Here is a 13,810-nt window from a genome sequence, read left to right on the forward strand (position 1 = left end):
TATATTTGTATAGCCTTAACATTGGAGAGAGCTGGTTATATAATTATATTGATTATTTCCATACCATGCAGAGCATTAACTTCCTCCAAGGTATTTTTCACATGTGGCTAGATTTAAGGTGTTACTTTACATTCTGTGTATGTTTTGCAGAGCTGAAGAGATTATGTTTACAAATGATAGATAGTCAGGTATGTTGACATTTATTAGTTTCAGTATACCCATGATTATTGTAACAGATAACTTGTTATGTGTTAGCTGGCTAGTACTTGCATAGAAGTATACTGGCTCAACTTTGCAGCAGAACAGGACAACACTGTGAATATAACCCAACTGACCTGATTTCAGTTAACAGCTTGGGTATCTGATGCTGCTGGCAGAGAGGGTGGATGCACCTATCTTCGGGCAAGGGACCATGCTAAGCATCACTCTAATGGACCCCTGAATGTGGACAGACCTCAGTGAGATGATGCCAGGTTGGGGGTAGGGCAAACTGCCGCTTTATATGCCCAAGGGTAGAGCACACATTCAAAATACCCCTATTGCCTGCCTTGTCTGACAGTATTATCAGCATGTAAGGGGATGGGACTTAGGAATACATAAAAAACATGCAAAAGATGCATCTTGACATTGCCTAACTTTCTTGCTCCACTTGCTTGATAAGCCTGTATCTTAGTTGTCCATGCATGGCAGTGGGGGCTTCATACTCAGGTGTCTTCTCAGTAGGAACATATTGTCACATGGGGGTTCTAGGATGCACCTTGTGAGTCTGGAGCAGTATGGACAGAAAAAGCCTAAAGTCAGTGGCAGCAGTTAAAACATGAAAAAATAAAATATATTTTCATAGCAGTGTCATATAGCATAGCACTTTATTTGCTATATTTATTTACTTGTTTGTAGGAATATCAAATTCATTGTACATGTAAGAGGCCTTTGTACATCTTGTACTGTGACTTTGTACATTCACAGAGCAATCAGTAGTTTTACATGCAATGATACATTCAATACAACCAGCAGTATAGGCTGGTTGAGAGGATTATCTTAGATTGATATAAGCACAATAATGAGGTGCGGCACACCTAAGCTAGGTTTTGTGAGGAAATCATGTAAATGATCGTGGATATCAATTCCTTCTAAAACCAAGCACCTATGGTCAACGGATTTGCATGGAAAGCCACAGTGACCACCAGGGCTTCACAGATAGTTGTGAATCTGCTAGTTCAACATATCTCCACAAAGTTCAACATAATGCATGGACATTTAATCAGAAATAGGACCATAATTCCCATAGATGACACATAGACATGTATTAGAATGAAACTTGAACATATCTGAAATCCCCTTTGAGCAAGATATGGGGACAAAGGCAAGCATCATGGGGAGACAGAGGCCCAAAAATAGGGACATATGTTTAATATTGCACTTCCACACTTAGAAAGTTGATAGAATAAACAGGTTGCACATTAGCATAAACTGCCTGAAGAGCATGAAGTTTGAAGTTCAAATGTCAGTCATCTATTTCTGACTTTACTCTGGACTGACATGCCAATGATTTGCCAGAAAATATAAATGTACTGAGGAAAAGATCACAAATATGAGACAAAATCTGGGCATTCTGCACAAATCATGACAGTTGAGAGGTATGACTCAAATGTATGTAATATTATAGGTTCATAGGTAGGTACTAGGCTATCTGTCCGAGAGCATGAGTCACATCAGTGCAGAGATCATCCCAGTGTTATGGCAGAAAGCCACAAATTTGATAAGGAAAACATCTGGATATCCTGGGAATATCTGGACAGTTTAGAGGTATGAATATAAAGTATATGGTCCAAGCACAGTACAGGACAGTGTGCCCACAGTGCAGAGTATTGTGATATCCAATTCTTGGCTTTCTGTACTGAAGGTGTGCTAATGATCTGTAACAGGACATGGGACTGGCATATAAAATTATCACTCAGGGGAAGTGTGTGTATTGAATAGGGACACACAGATGAATTGTAGGAATTAACACAGGGAAGAGGACAGTTGAAACTACCATACGTACAGCAAAACAAGGCATGTCAGTGGAAGATGGTTGTAGCACCAAACACATATCTATATGGTACATTATGGACTGTACATTAAGAATTTGTTGTCTGTGCCTGTCACACAAGGTAACATAACAATGGTGAAGATGTTTGTGTGAGATAAGCATCCTTACATGAATAATGCAGAGGGCATCTATCAGGGATCTGACATACAGTTGGAGAAGTGTGCATATTGTGTAGCTGTGCAAACTGATATGCCTCAATATGAGTGTACTCTCAGCAGAGGTCTCCAGCAAGATGGCCACAGGTAAAGGATCATGGTAAACATTACACTAAATAGTCACAATCATGGACAGTATCAGAATAATACCACCACTAATTCTATGTCTCTGACATAACATATGTGATGTACAGTGATAAGAGGTGAGTCTGCACACACACACACACACACACACACACACACACACACACACACACACACACACACACACACACACACACACACACACACACACACACACACAATTGAACAACTTTTATAATACAGCCACACTCTGTGAAGATAACCATACACACTGTCCTAGCACTGTAACATCTGCTGGAGGTGTTAGGAGGGACACTATTATACCTGAATGTGACAGTATGGGCAATACAGGCTAGGTGTCTTGTATACATGGCAGATAGATAGATAGATAGATAGATAGATAGATAGATAGATAGATAGATAGATAGATAGATAGGTAGATAGATAGATAGATAGATAGATAGATAGATAGATAGATAGATAGATAGATAAGTATGGTACAATTCAAGACATACATGCCATTAATGCTATCAGACCCTGCCATACCTATGTATGTAGTGTATGCATATGCAGAACAAGTAGCACACATGCATCTGGTGTAAAAACTTTATTGGTGTCCGTATGACAACCCATCACTGGACCAGTAATCAAGGAGCCTCAATCCTCACCAGTGGCAACAGTGGGGGGCATATACTGGGAGGATGACAGGTACACACACAGTATTTCCAGATGCAGCTCTCTGCATTGAGTGCAGTTTCCCTTAAGAGCACACAGAGACCACAGTCAGTCCGGGGCAGATCTCCAATAAGACTCCCCACTGGCACAGCTATAGAGTTGAGATTTCAGCTGTGTGGCCAAGTCAAGACCTCCAGTGCCCAATATAAAATGTTCTCTAAAATGTCAAGCAACAGCTCACACACACACACACACACACACACACACACACACACACACACACACACACACACACACACACACATGCACACACTTGATTGCAGTGAGACTAGAACCCCTGCCTATCTAATTACACAGACTACAGAACCCAGTACTTTATGCAAGCACCACCATGGCCAAGTCTGATTTATACAAGAGGGCGGGTTAACTTATAGTAGATGACATCAGCAGACCATGTGGGAGACAACAGGTTGGGAGATATGCATATGAGGTCACTAGCCTAATAGTACTAGGATGTTTAGAAGCATAGCTATGTAAAAACACAAGTACCCTTATTGAGCATAGTTGTATGGTCATGTTTAGCAGAGTGAGTTTGTGAGCAGTACAAACTGGCCCCCTCCATGAGGGACTGGGTTCTGTAGTCTGTGCCAGCCCAGATGTGACTTTACAATCACCCAACCAGTACACAGGGTTGCGCTTGAACAGGATCATTGAGAAGCACTGCTTCACACACTGTGGGAGCCTATTACAGAGGAGTGTGAATCGTTGTGGGATATATTTGTCTCCCTGACATGTTCTGTTAATTGCAGGCTAGGTTGAGAATCCTGGGACAAATTATTCTTGTCCCATTTGAATTGCAGATGACCATCATTTCCATAATGGCAGGGTCTGAGACTGCTCTGCAGGGCAGGCATAGGTCACCTCTCATCAGCATGCATGATACTGAGTACAGTGACAGGTATGTCAGTCGTTCCATGTATGTCATGTTTGCAGGCCTGAGATTCTCCTAGGCACAACCCTGTGTTTTCAGCAGTTGCTGCAGGTGTCTGGTGAGGTACAGACAGATGTGAGCATTGTACTCCAATAATGGAGTACAGACAGATGTGAGCATTGTACTCCATTATTGGTGTGATAAGTGCAGAGTACAGCAGAGGTATGACTACCCTGGTCTTGGATTGGAGGTCCATATGTATGATGTGCGCAACAGTGTTTGTCACTACTATGGGCCTATAGTGATGAAAGTGTAAATTGCTATCAACATGTGTTCCCAAGTCTCATAAAGCTGTGTTTGAGCTTAGGGGGTGCTAAGTATATCATAATTAGCAGGGGTACGTCGTTGGCAAAGGGGACAATGAGTCATTATATGATTGTATGCTTTAAGGTTCAGTCCATGAGTTTGGCACCAATCATTAGTCTCTGTCAACCCCTTATATAATACATTACAAACTTTGGAGGACTCTATATGAGTTTGTCCCGTTAACAGTCATCTACAAACTTCATAAACCACAGGCCATCTACTGTTGCCTGTGCTTCAGGGAAGTATTTTGCAAACAGTTCAGGGCTCAGCACAGATCCTTGTGGTATTCCACTGGTGAGGGGGCTATTGGTGGAGGTGCAGTCCCCAACTTTAGCAGTGTGTGTTCTGTCATTGAGCCAGATGGCTATCCATCTAGTACTGTATGACCTAATTCCAAGATGGGAGCTCTTCACTATGACATGAATGTAGTATAGTGTCAAAGGCCGTGGATAAATCATTATAGGTGTTATGTCCTGTTATCCCTCGTCCAGATCTTTGGGGTCAGTATTCAAGAACTACACAAGGGTCAATAAAGATCTACCCTTGACAAGACCAAAAGGGTAGGATCAAGTGTGTTGAAGGTCACCTATGTCCCTGTGGATATGATCCATGCTGATTCCTACACTAGCCTTGCAGATAAGGCTTTTTAGGTGTATGAGTCAACAGTTGAAGTTCTGCATGTTAACAGATTGATGTGCATTGCATAACACACTACATTTGATATTACATTTTGTAGTGTGGTTGATATATATGTGGAAAAAGTACTGAGACCCCAGGGTTGCAGTGCTTTGGGGGTTGCAAACACATGTATGTATTGTAAATACATGACATACAGTTAGATAGGGCCCTCAGCTTGTAATGTTCCACATGTAATTTCATGTCATATACAGGAAATGAACAGTAAACAACAGTGATACAGCACAATATGTACACTTTCATAGGGCAATGAGCAGTGGGTTTGCGTGATGATTAGCAAAGTGAATACACATGTGAGATACACATGTTTGCATGTAGGTAAGCAGTGCGCAAATGCTAGCTGCATTACTAAAACTTGACAGTTACTATTGAGACTATGAAATACACCTGCTGCTTAAGTTACTCTTTGGCAGCATGTGTTAATGCATTGATACATTCCTTTTTTGGGTCAGATGGTACTGGGTTGGAATACAGCTGTATGTAATACTTTTAACTATTTTCGCATTACCATTGCTGCTTGTTTGTGTGAGATGCTCACCATTACACAATAATGCATTAAAGAAAAGAAATGGAGAAGATGGGACAGTGATGAAATGGGGACCAAGCAGGGGGGAGACCAAAGGGAAAGCAGGGCAGGAATGTGCAGGAAGGAAGTAGGAAAGAACCATAGCTATCTATTTCTTTAATGGTGTAAAGTGAACATATGTGCAAAATATTAACTGAATTTGGACTGTCATCTCCAGAGAGAGGGGAGACCACAACACATTCATGTTGTATAGCCAGTTGACCTGAATCAAATGTGTCAAGAAGACATGTGTGTGAAGTGAAGAGCTATATATGAGACTTTTTTTGGGGGGGTGTTCATTTTTTTTCTTGAAGGAGTAAGGAATGATGGGAAGAGACGTAGGTATATCTGGGTCTGTAATTTTGGTAGGTGAGGAAGCAATTGCAGACAGACAAGAGACAGGGATGGTGATGGACACAAAAGTTTGGGAGACACATGAGGGTGGGGACATCCAGAACCTATGTTCATTAAGCTGAGTGACAGTGAGAATCGAGTCGTCACCCACTGGACTGTCATCACTGTCACCCCACTCCACTGCTGGCTGGAGTCCTTGACGTCTCCTCCTCCTGCTACTACTACTACTATGTAAAATGGTGCTGGAGCTGGTGGAGGAGGGCAGGTGGATCCTGTGGGGCAGGCCCACCCCACTGTGCTGTGGAGCATTTAGTGATGTTGTGCACATGGAAGACATGGACACATTTTGATTACATGTAATAAAACACAACAAAAATAAAATACTGAAATAAAATAAAAAAGACAGATAAGGGTTGGGGTGAGAGAGAAAAACAGAGAAGATTAGTCCTTCATGTGTGAAATACAATGCATTAATACAATTATTTGACTCTATTTTCTTAACCTTTACTTTTAGAGCTACCACCTCCTAACAGAAAACCTTTACTTTTAAGACTACCAGCTCCTAACAGATGCATACTATACTACGAACTGAAGCAAGAACTCCTTGACATGTGCATACATTGCACATATGAGTGTTCCAGTTATACAGATTACAGTTTACAGCAGGGCATGTGTGCCACTGTTATAGAGCTTTTACTTTAAACCTTTAAGTTGCACATAATTAAAGAATTAACAATATTGTACAGTTGGGAAGTGTGGTCTTTGAACCCACAACCTCGGATTAAAATATACTATTGTATTCTTGGTTTATGGTACAGACAAATGCATGCATACTTGCTTTTACAGATGAGATATGCATGTTCAATTTGATACAGCTGTATAAAATACCAAAAAGCTATCTTTAACTTTTAATGCTACAATAACAGTACTGTTCTGCTGCATACATACCGCATGCTTCCCTCATCCTCACCTATCTAGCCCCATGGGTTCTTACATTGGCCTCCTGGTCCAAGGCATCTGTGGAAAAAACAAATTAGAACACAATACCATTATGAATACCAGTCTTGCCTATATTCAGCTTTTAAGTTTTACAAGTACTCTCTGTAGCTAATACTTACACAGTTGTGATATGTCTGCAGTCCTAAATTTCTCAATTCAAGCATCGAGGGTATCCCTTTTCCTCTGCTATAGGTCATTATAGGTGATGTCTACATTGGTCACCAGTGCACAGGATACCAGTGATACTGGTTAAAACCCAGGCCAAACTATATCAAGCTTCTGACTTATACTGGGAGCCAGAATAGACCCATGTAGAAGCCTGGCACTGTGGTGTTTAATTAGGAGTCCAATAAAAATCATGGACTCCTGGACACCCCATCTCTGTGCCCTAAATCTGACATCTTCTCCAGAAATGCCTGCTATGTCTACCATGGATCAAGAGCAATGGAGAATGATGGTTTCCCACCAATTCCAGTCATTGTGTTTACTGGGAGTGCACAAAATGTTTGATAATGTTGTGCTTCACTTACCATCGCACAAAATGGTGCTCAGCAGAACGCTCCTCTGAGCACAGTGTTTGCGCAATGGTAAGTGGAGTGCAACAGTAGCAAGCAAAGTAAATTCAAGGTTATTGGAAGTGCAGGAAGTTGTGTATGTGGGTTAGACAAATATGAAGGCTATGGCAGTCCAGATAGCAGAAATATACTTACAGGAATCTATTACACAATATACCCACAGTCATACATTTGAGAATAAATGTGATAATACGTAGATAAATGAATACATAACTAACACAATACTAGTGCCTCAGTTCTCATACATATAATTAATATCAGCTACACCATGTCAAGTGTTATAAGTGAGAGTGACTATAATGGGAAGTTGAACAACAGTAAAAGTGTATGGAATATGCAATATTTGAAACCAGGACCATGTGTGTGACTGTCCTACACTTACACCTGTTGCCACAAGAAAGTTGAGAAAACACTTGTTTATGTTGCAGTTTGTTGCTATAAAGTGCAATTTCACAACAGTAAAACAAAGTTTGCACACCCTGTTCTAGAACCCAAGACCATCTGTACTCCAGCCCTACACAACACCTGCTGCCACAGGACTAGTTGCATGACATTCTCTATTTCACTAATAATTCTTAAGGTCTCACTGTTAACTGCTGTGCAACATCACTTATCAGGTTTGAGCAATGCCCAGTAGTATTAATTGAATGTTTCTATTTTTGGCCATCTGGATCCTGTCTGCTCAGGTGTCCCGTTTGTGCAGTACCATGCTTCATGCAAATGAGATAAGCACAGCCAAACCTGACATTCATTTTTCTCCATCTCCCATGCTAGCACTAAGTGGCGCATCATGCAGACACTGGCCAATAAAAACAAAAGTAAAGAAAAGAAAAAGAAAAAAGAAAGAAACCAAAGAGGTAGTTTAAATGAAGAAAAGCAAATTATGACATACACACTAGAAAATTTTAGTACACGAGATATTACTATATAGGTCTGGATTTAAAATCTCACTCTAATGAACCTTCAGAACATAGGATGGGTGCCTCTTTGCCACATCAACAGCTTTGCAGCAAGAAACTTAACTCAATATGGACACGACCAACTGCAACAGCATTTTATTTATTTATTTACATTTGTTTACCGGGAAAATACAACTGGACACAGGTCCTTTTTCAGCAGAGGCCCAGGGATAAAAGCTCCACACGAAGATACATTCAGTAAGAGTTAATAAGAAAAATGTTAATATAAATGCAAGTGAACAATGTCAGCAAAAGCCAGCACATAAATATGAATGATATAGTTACATGAGACAGTAGATATATATGGATTATACAATTACATGTGCATAGGGGCACTGCTTACATATTGGATGGCACTTATTAAAAATTAGCACAAATAGTAACAAACACCAGTAATGATATAGTAATAAGCTTGTTAGACATAACAAAATGGCTGTAAACTGAGCGATATATAAAGCAATGTTTGGTGAGATGTTGATAAATTGGTGCAGAAGTCTAGGAGGAAATAGTAGGGGAAGAGTAAGAGTGTGAGAGGAAGATTAAGAGTATGAGAGGAAACAGAGAAGTAGTATAGGTGGAATGTAAGGTAGGTAGATGTCTTATTATTGAGATGAAGTGAGGTATTAAAGGAAGTTAAAAATGATTGCCAGTGCCAGCTGATGAGGACTGAAGTGAACCATGTAGGGTGGCTGAGTGGCGAGGGGGAGGGGGAGATAGAGAAGGGGGTCTCTAGTCTGGATTGGTTCGTGGGCATAACCAGTGTTTCTTAGGTGAGATTTTAGTACAGCTTTGAAGTGATTGCACAATGGTATAGAGGTTGTTGATGGGGGAGAGTGTTGCATAATTTGGATGTTATGCAGGAGAAAAGTGCTTCTCCAGCTGAGTTCTTAGCTTTGGTTACTTGGAGTTGATTTTTGTTAATAGAGCATAGTGGTCTGGAGGTACAGTAGGGCTGGAGTAGATTTTGGAGGGATGGAACTTTGAGAGGATAGCTTACTAACTTGTGAGCAAGAGAGAGTTGATTCAGGTGAAGAAGTTGAGAGAGTTCTAACCAGTCAAGTTCGGTAAGTGAGATGCAGTGGTGACTGCGATAGGAAGTCCCTGTTGCAAATTTGGTGATTTTGTTATAACAAGACGAGCTTATATAGGTTGGTTTGTCTTAGGTCAGTAAATATAGGAGAGGCATGGAGTAGTGTGGAGATAAGGTGGGAATTGGCAACTGAAATTCTGGCTGTTTTGGTGAGGAATTACTCTCTGTACAAAGCTCCTAGTTTTTTGTAAACTTTTTTCTATGGTCAGAGAAATGTGAATGTCAAATTTGAGATAGTTGTCAATCTAAACACCCAGTAGTTTGGTATGTTCTGTTGAGGAGATGATGGTGTTGTCGTTGGCTGTAATATTAAAGTGGGAGTCGGTTAGGTTAGATTTTGCTGGTTGGAAGATGAGAGTTTAGTTTTGTCTGGGCTGAGTATTAACTCTGCATTAGATAACCAAGTTTCTACAGAGTAAAGGCTTCCTGTGTGATCTTATACAGTTCAGGTAGGGATTGGGCTGAGCAGATGATGGTGGAGTCATCTGCATACTGTATGAAAGAGGCCTGTTTGATGGCAGTGAATATTGATTGCTATATCCTGATTAACCAGTCCCTATTAGAATGCTATGTCCTTACACTGTGAAAAATATTCCACATCATCAAGGTGATTGTTGGTGAAGAGCGAGAAAAGTAGAGGTCCAAGGATGGATCCTTGGGGAACACTGATTAAGACAGGGAGTTGAAGAGATATGCCATTTTGCCAAACAACAGATTGAAAGCTGCCAGTTAGGTAGCTGTGAAACCAGTAGCTGATTTTTTTGTGTGAGACCATGTCAAAAGCCTTAGATAGTTCTAGGAAAGTTGCAGAGGAGAACAAGCCACTGTTTTTATGTTGGATGATAGTGTTATTGAAAGAGAGTAAAGCTGTACTAGTGCTATGGTGTGGCCTAAAGCCATGTTGGGTGTTAGATAGGATCATATTAGTTAGGAGGTAATCTAGGACTTGAGAATGACTGCATCTCTCAAGTATCTTGGAAATAGGAGAGAGAATGGCTACGGTCTAGTAATTGGATAGTTCTGTGGAGGGGGTCACCTTTGTGGAGGGGGATGATACAGCAATAACCCACGCCTGGGTTTGGGTAATGCGGGATTTACCCATGGTTGGCGTACCAAACAAAGACAACCGTGGGTAAATCCCGCATTACCCACACCCAGAAGTGGGTTATTGCTATTATACTATGACATTATTTAAGAAAATAAATAATTACTTTTCTTAAATAATGGCATTGTATAATGCCTCTTTGCTGCCCTTCCGCAGCTGTCTGGTATCCGCAGCAGATCTGATGTACTGCGCATGCCTACGCAGTACATCAGAGCTGTGGCCAAAAGCAATGGAGAAAGCAAGATCTCCATTGCTTTTTACTGTTTCGCTATGTTAAATGGGTTTAACATAGCGAGACATCTTTAAAATAAGCAACGGAGATGTCCATTGCTTATTTTAAAGCTGTCTCGCTATGTTAAATCCATTTAACATAATAAAACAGTAAAGCAATGGAGATCTTGCTTTCTCCGCTTTTTAAACCTGTCTCGCTATGTTAAATGGATTTAACATAGCGAGACAGCTTTAAAATAAGCAACAAAGATCTCTGTTGCTTATTTTAAAGCTGTCTCGCTATGTTAAACCCATTTAACATAGCGAGACAGGTTTAAAAAAAAGCAACAGAGAAAGCAAGATCTCCATTGCTTTTTACACACTGTGTCGCTATGTTAAAGGAGTTTAACATAGCGAGACAGCTTTAAAAAAAGCAACGGAGATCTCCGTTGCTTTTTTTAAACCTGTGTCGCTATGTTAAACTCTTTTAACATAGCGAGACAGTGTTTTAAAAGAGACTTATACTAATGGAAAAAGTCTGGGCAACCGAACCTTTTTCCATTAGTATAAGTTGATTTACAATGTGCACGCTGGCCAATCAGCGTGCATGTTTTGGAATATTAATGGGGGGGTCATGGTATAATGTGGAATATTTTTCACAGTGTAAGGACATAGCATTCTAATAGGGACTGGTTAATCAGGATATAGGCTATGGTGTTGACTGCTATTTTTAGGTATTCACAGGGGAGATTGTCAGCTGCTAGTTTAGTGGGTTTAAGTTTAGATAGAAGTTTTTTTATGTTGGAGGTAGGAACTGGAGTAAATGAAAAGGCAGTGGGCAGATTATTAGGTGTAGATGTGGGGAGGAAGGGGAGGGGGTTGTGTTGTTTAGCTAGGGATAGAATGATTTCTGTAAAATGTTTATTGAAAGAGGTAGCAACACTTTCAGAGGAGGGGATAGTATTAGGTGGAGGGGTGCCAAGTTTACCTGGGTGGAGAATGGAGTTAATGAAGGACCAGAATTGCTTGGGGTAGTGTTGAGAGGAGTTAAGCGCTGACTATAGTATTGGGTTTTGTTTTGTTTTATTAGATTTTTGACTCTATTGTGAATTCTATGAATTTTTGTGTAGCAGAGGGGGTTTTGTTATTCTCCAGTGATCCCAGGCTCTGTCTCTGATTTCCATTAATGACCTAATGGCTTTCTGTAGCCATGGGGAGTGTTGGGTTTTGACGCTATGGTGATATCAAACCATACAAGCATTATTTGTACATTTAGCTTTGTATGTAGTGCACTTAGTGATCACATAACCTGTCATGATTATTGCTTGTAAATATACAGTTCTGTCTTACATTTCAGTGTTTGTTGGCCATTCTTCATGTATCTGTGCAATAATCTGAGACATGCGGTGTGTAAGCCATTCTATATCAGTGGCTTTAATGTGTGTGAGGATGTTAAGTGGAAACAATATCATATGCAGTTGCCAAAAAATTAAGGACAGATTGGAAGTGAAGGAACACAACTTTTGACTTGTGTGCTGCTTACTTACATTTCCAACCTTACATCTAACACTTTGTAGATGTGATCTGTCAAACCCACTGGAAATAGGGCACCTTAAAGTGCTGTTGTGTTTTCCTTCTCCCAAACACTAATCAATCACAGTTGCAATCCATTAAAACTAAACACTAAGGGAGTGACTGTACTATCCTTACATCCCTACATGGATCCAGTTTTTTGGGATTCAGCAATTCTGATGAGTTTACAGTTCATTTACATCTTCACAGTGCTGACAACTATGAATCTACACCATATAAAAAGGCAGCCATGAAGCTAGGCAAACTGATGATGAGGAGACTTGTTTATGTGGAGAAGAGGGAAAATACATTATTACTTTGGGATATATCTGTACAGAGGATCATTGAAGGTATGCTTTCATATGTTCAGCTACATACTACATATGCTAGAATGTATTTAAGAAAATTCTGAAGCAAAGGATTTTACACTTTTATCTGCCTACATTACTTAGAAGTGTACTGATGGCATGGGCATGCTTGCCAAGCCATTTCAGAGTTGTGATAAATATGTGCAAGTTTTTCAGAAACTGTTCCTTTGATAAAATAGTTAGCATTTATTTTATTTATTTATTTTATTTTACATTTGTTTGCCAGGTAGATTCCAACTGGGTTGGGAGCCCATTTTCAGTGGAGACCCGGGGAGAAAAGCTCCAACAACATATAGTACAATTTAGACAGTGGACTAAAACCATTATGAATCAATACATATGCATCAGTTTCAACAGTACAGTACAGTATTACAGTATTTGAGAAATTAGAGTACATATTGGTATATACGATATAATGTTAAAAACTAGATAATAATTTACAAGTGGAACTTAGAGAAAATTTTAAACAATACAGATTGAACAAGAGGTGAGAAAAGACAGATAGCTTGAACTAGATAGAATTGTGAGAAAAGTATTAATGGGTAGAAGACGGTAAGATAAAAAGGAAACAATGCAGAAGTAAAAGGAAAGGAAAGGATTTTAAGTGGAGTAAACTGACATTAATGCAGTAAGAGAGGAAAGTTATGGTGTGAAAGTAGGGAAAAGGGCAAGGTGGTGCTGTAAAAAAGAAAAATTAACCAGGAGAGCAGCAGTGGCATATCTAGTTGTTTTCAAGGTGTTCTTTTACAATTGATTTAAAAGCAGGATTGAAGGGAGCACTTTGTATGTTTAGTGGAAGGGAGTTCCAGTACTTAGCAATTTTGTTTGAATAGAGGGAGTCTCCCTGGGTGTTATGAGACTGTGTAAGTTTGAGCAGAGGTCTGCTTGTAGACCTGAGGGGGTCTGCTGCTGACATTTAGTTGGACCAGGGTTGAAAATGCAGGGCAGTCATTTAGGTTTTGAATAATTTTGTGGGTGAGGGCAAGTTGGTTTAGTGTTAAGAGGTTTGGGAGT

Source organism: Protopterus annectens, chromosome 4.part1, assembly GCF_019279795.1.
Source record: "Protopterus annectens isolate FY-2018-M chromosome 4.part1, PAN1.0, whole genome shotgun sequence".
Lineage (NCBI taxonomy): Eukaryota > Metazoa > Chordata > Ceratodontiformes > Protopteridae > Protopterus > Protopterus annectens.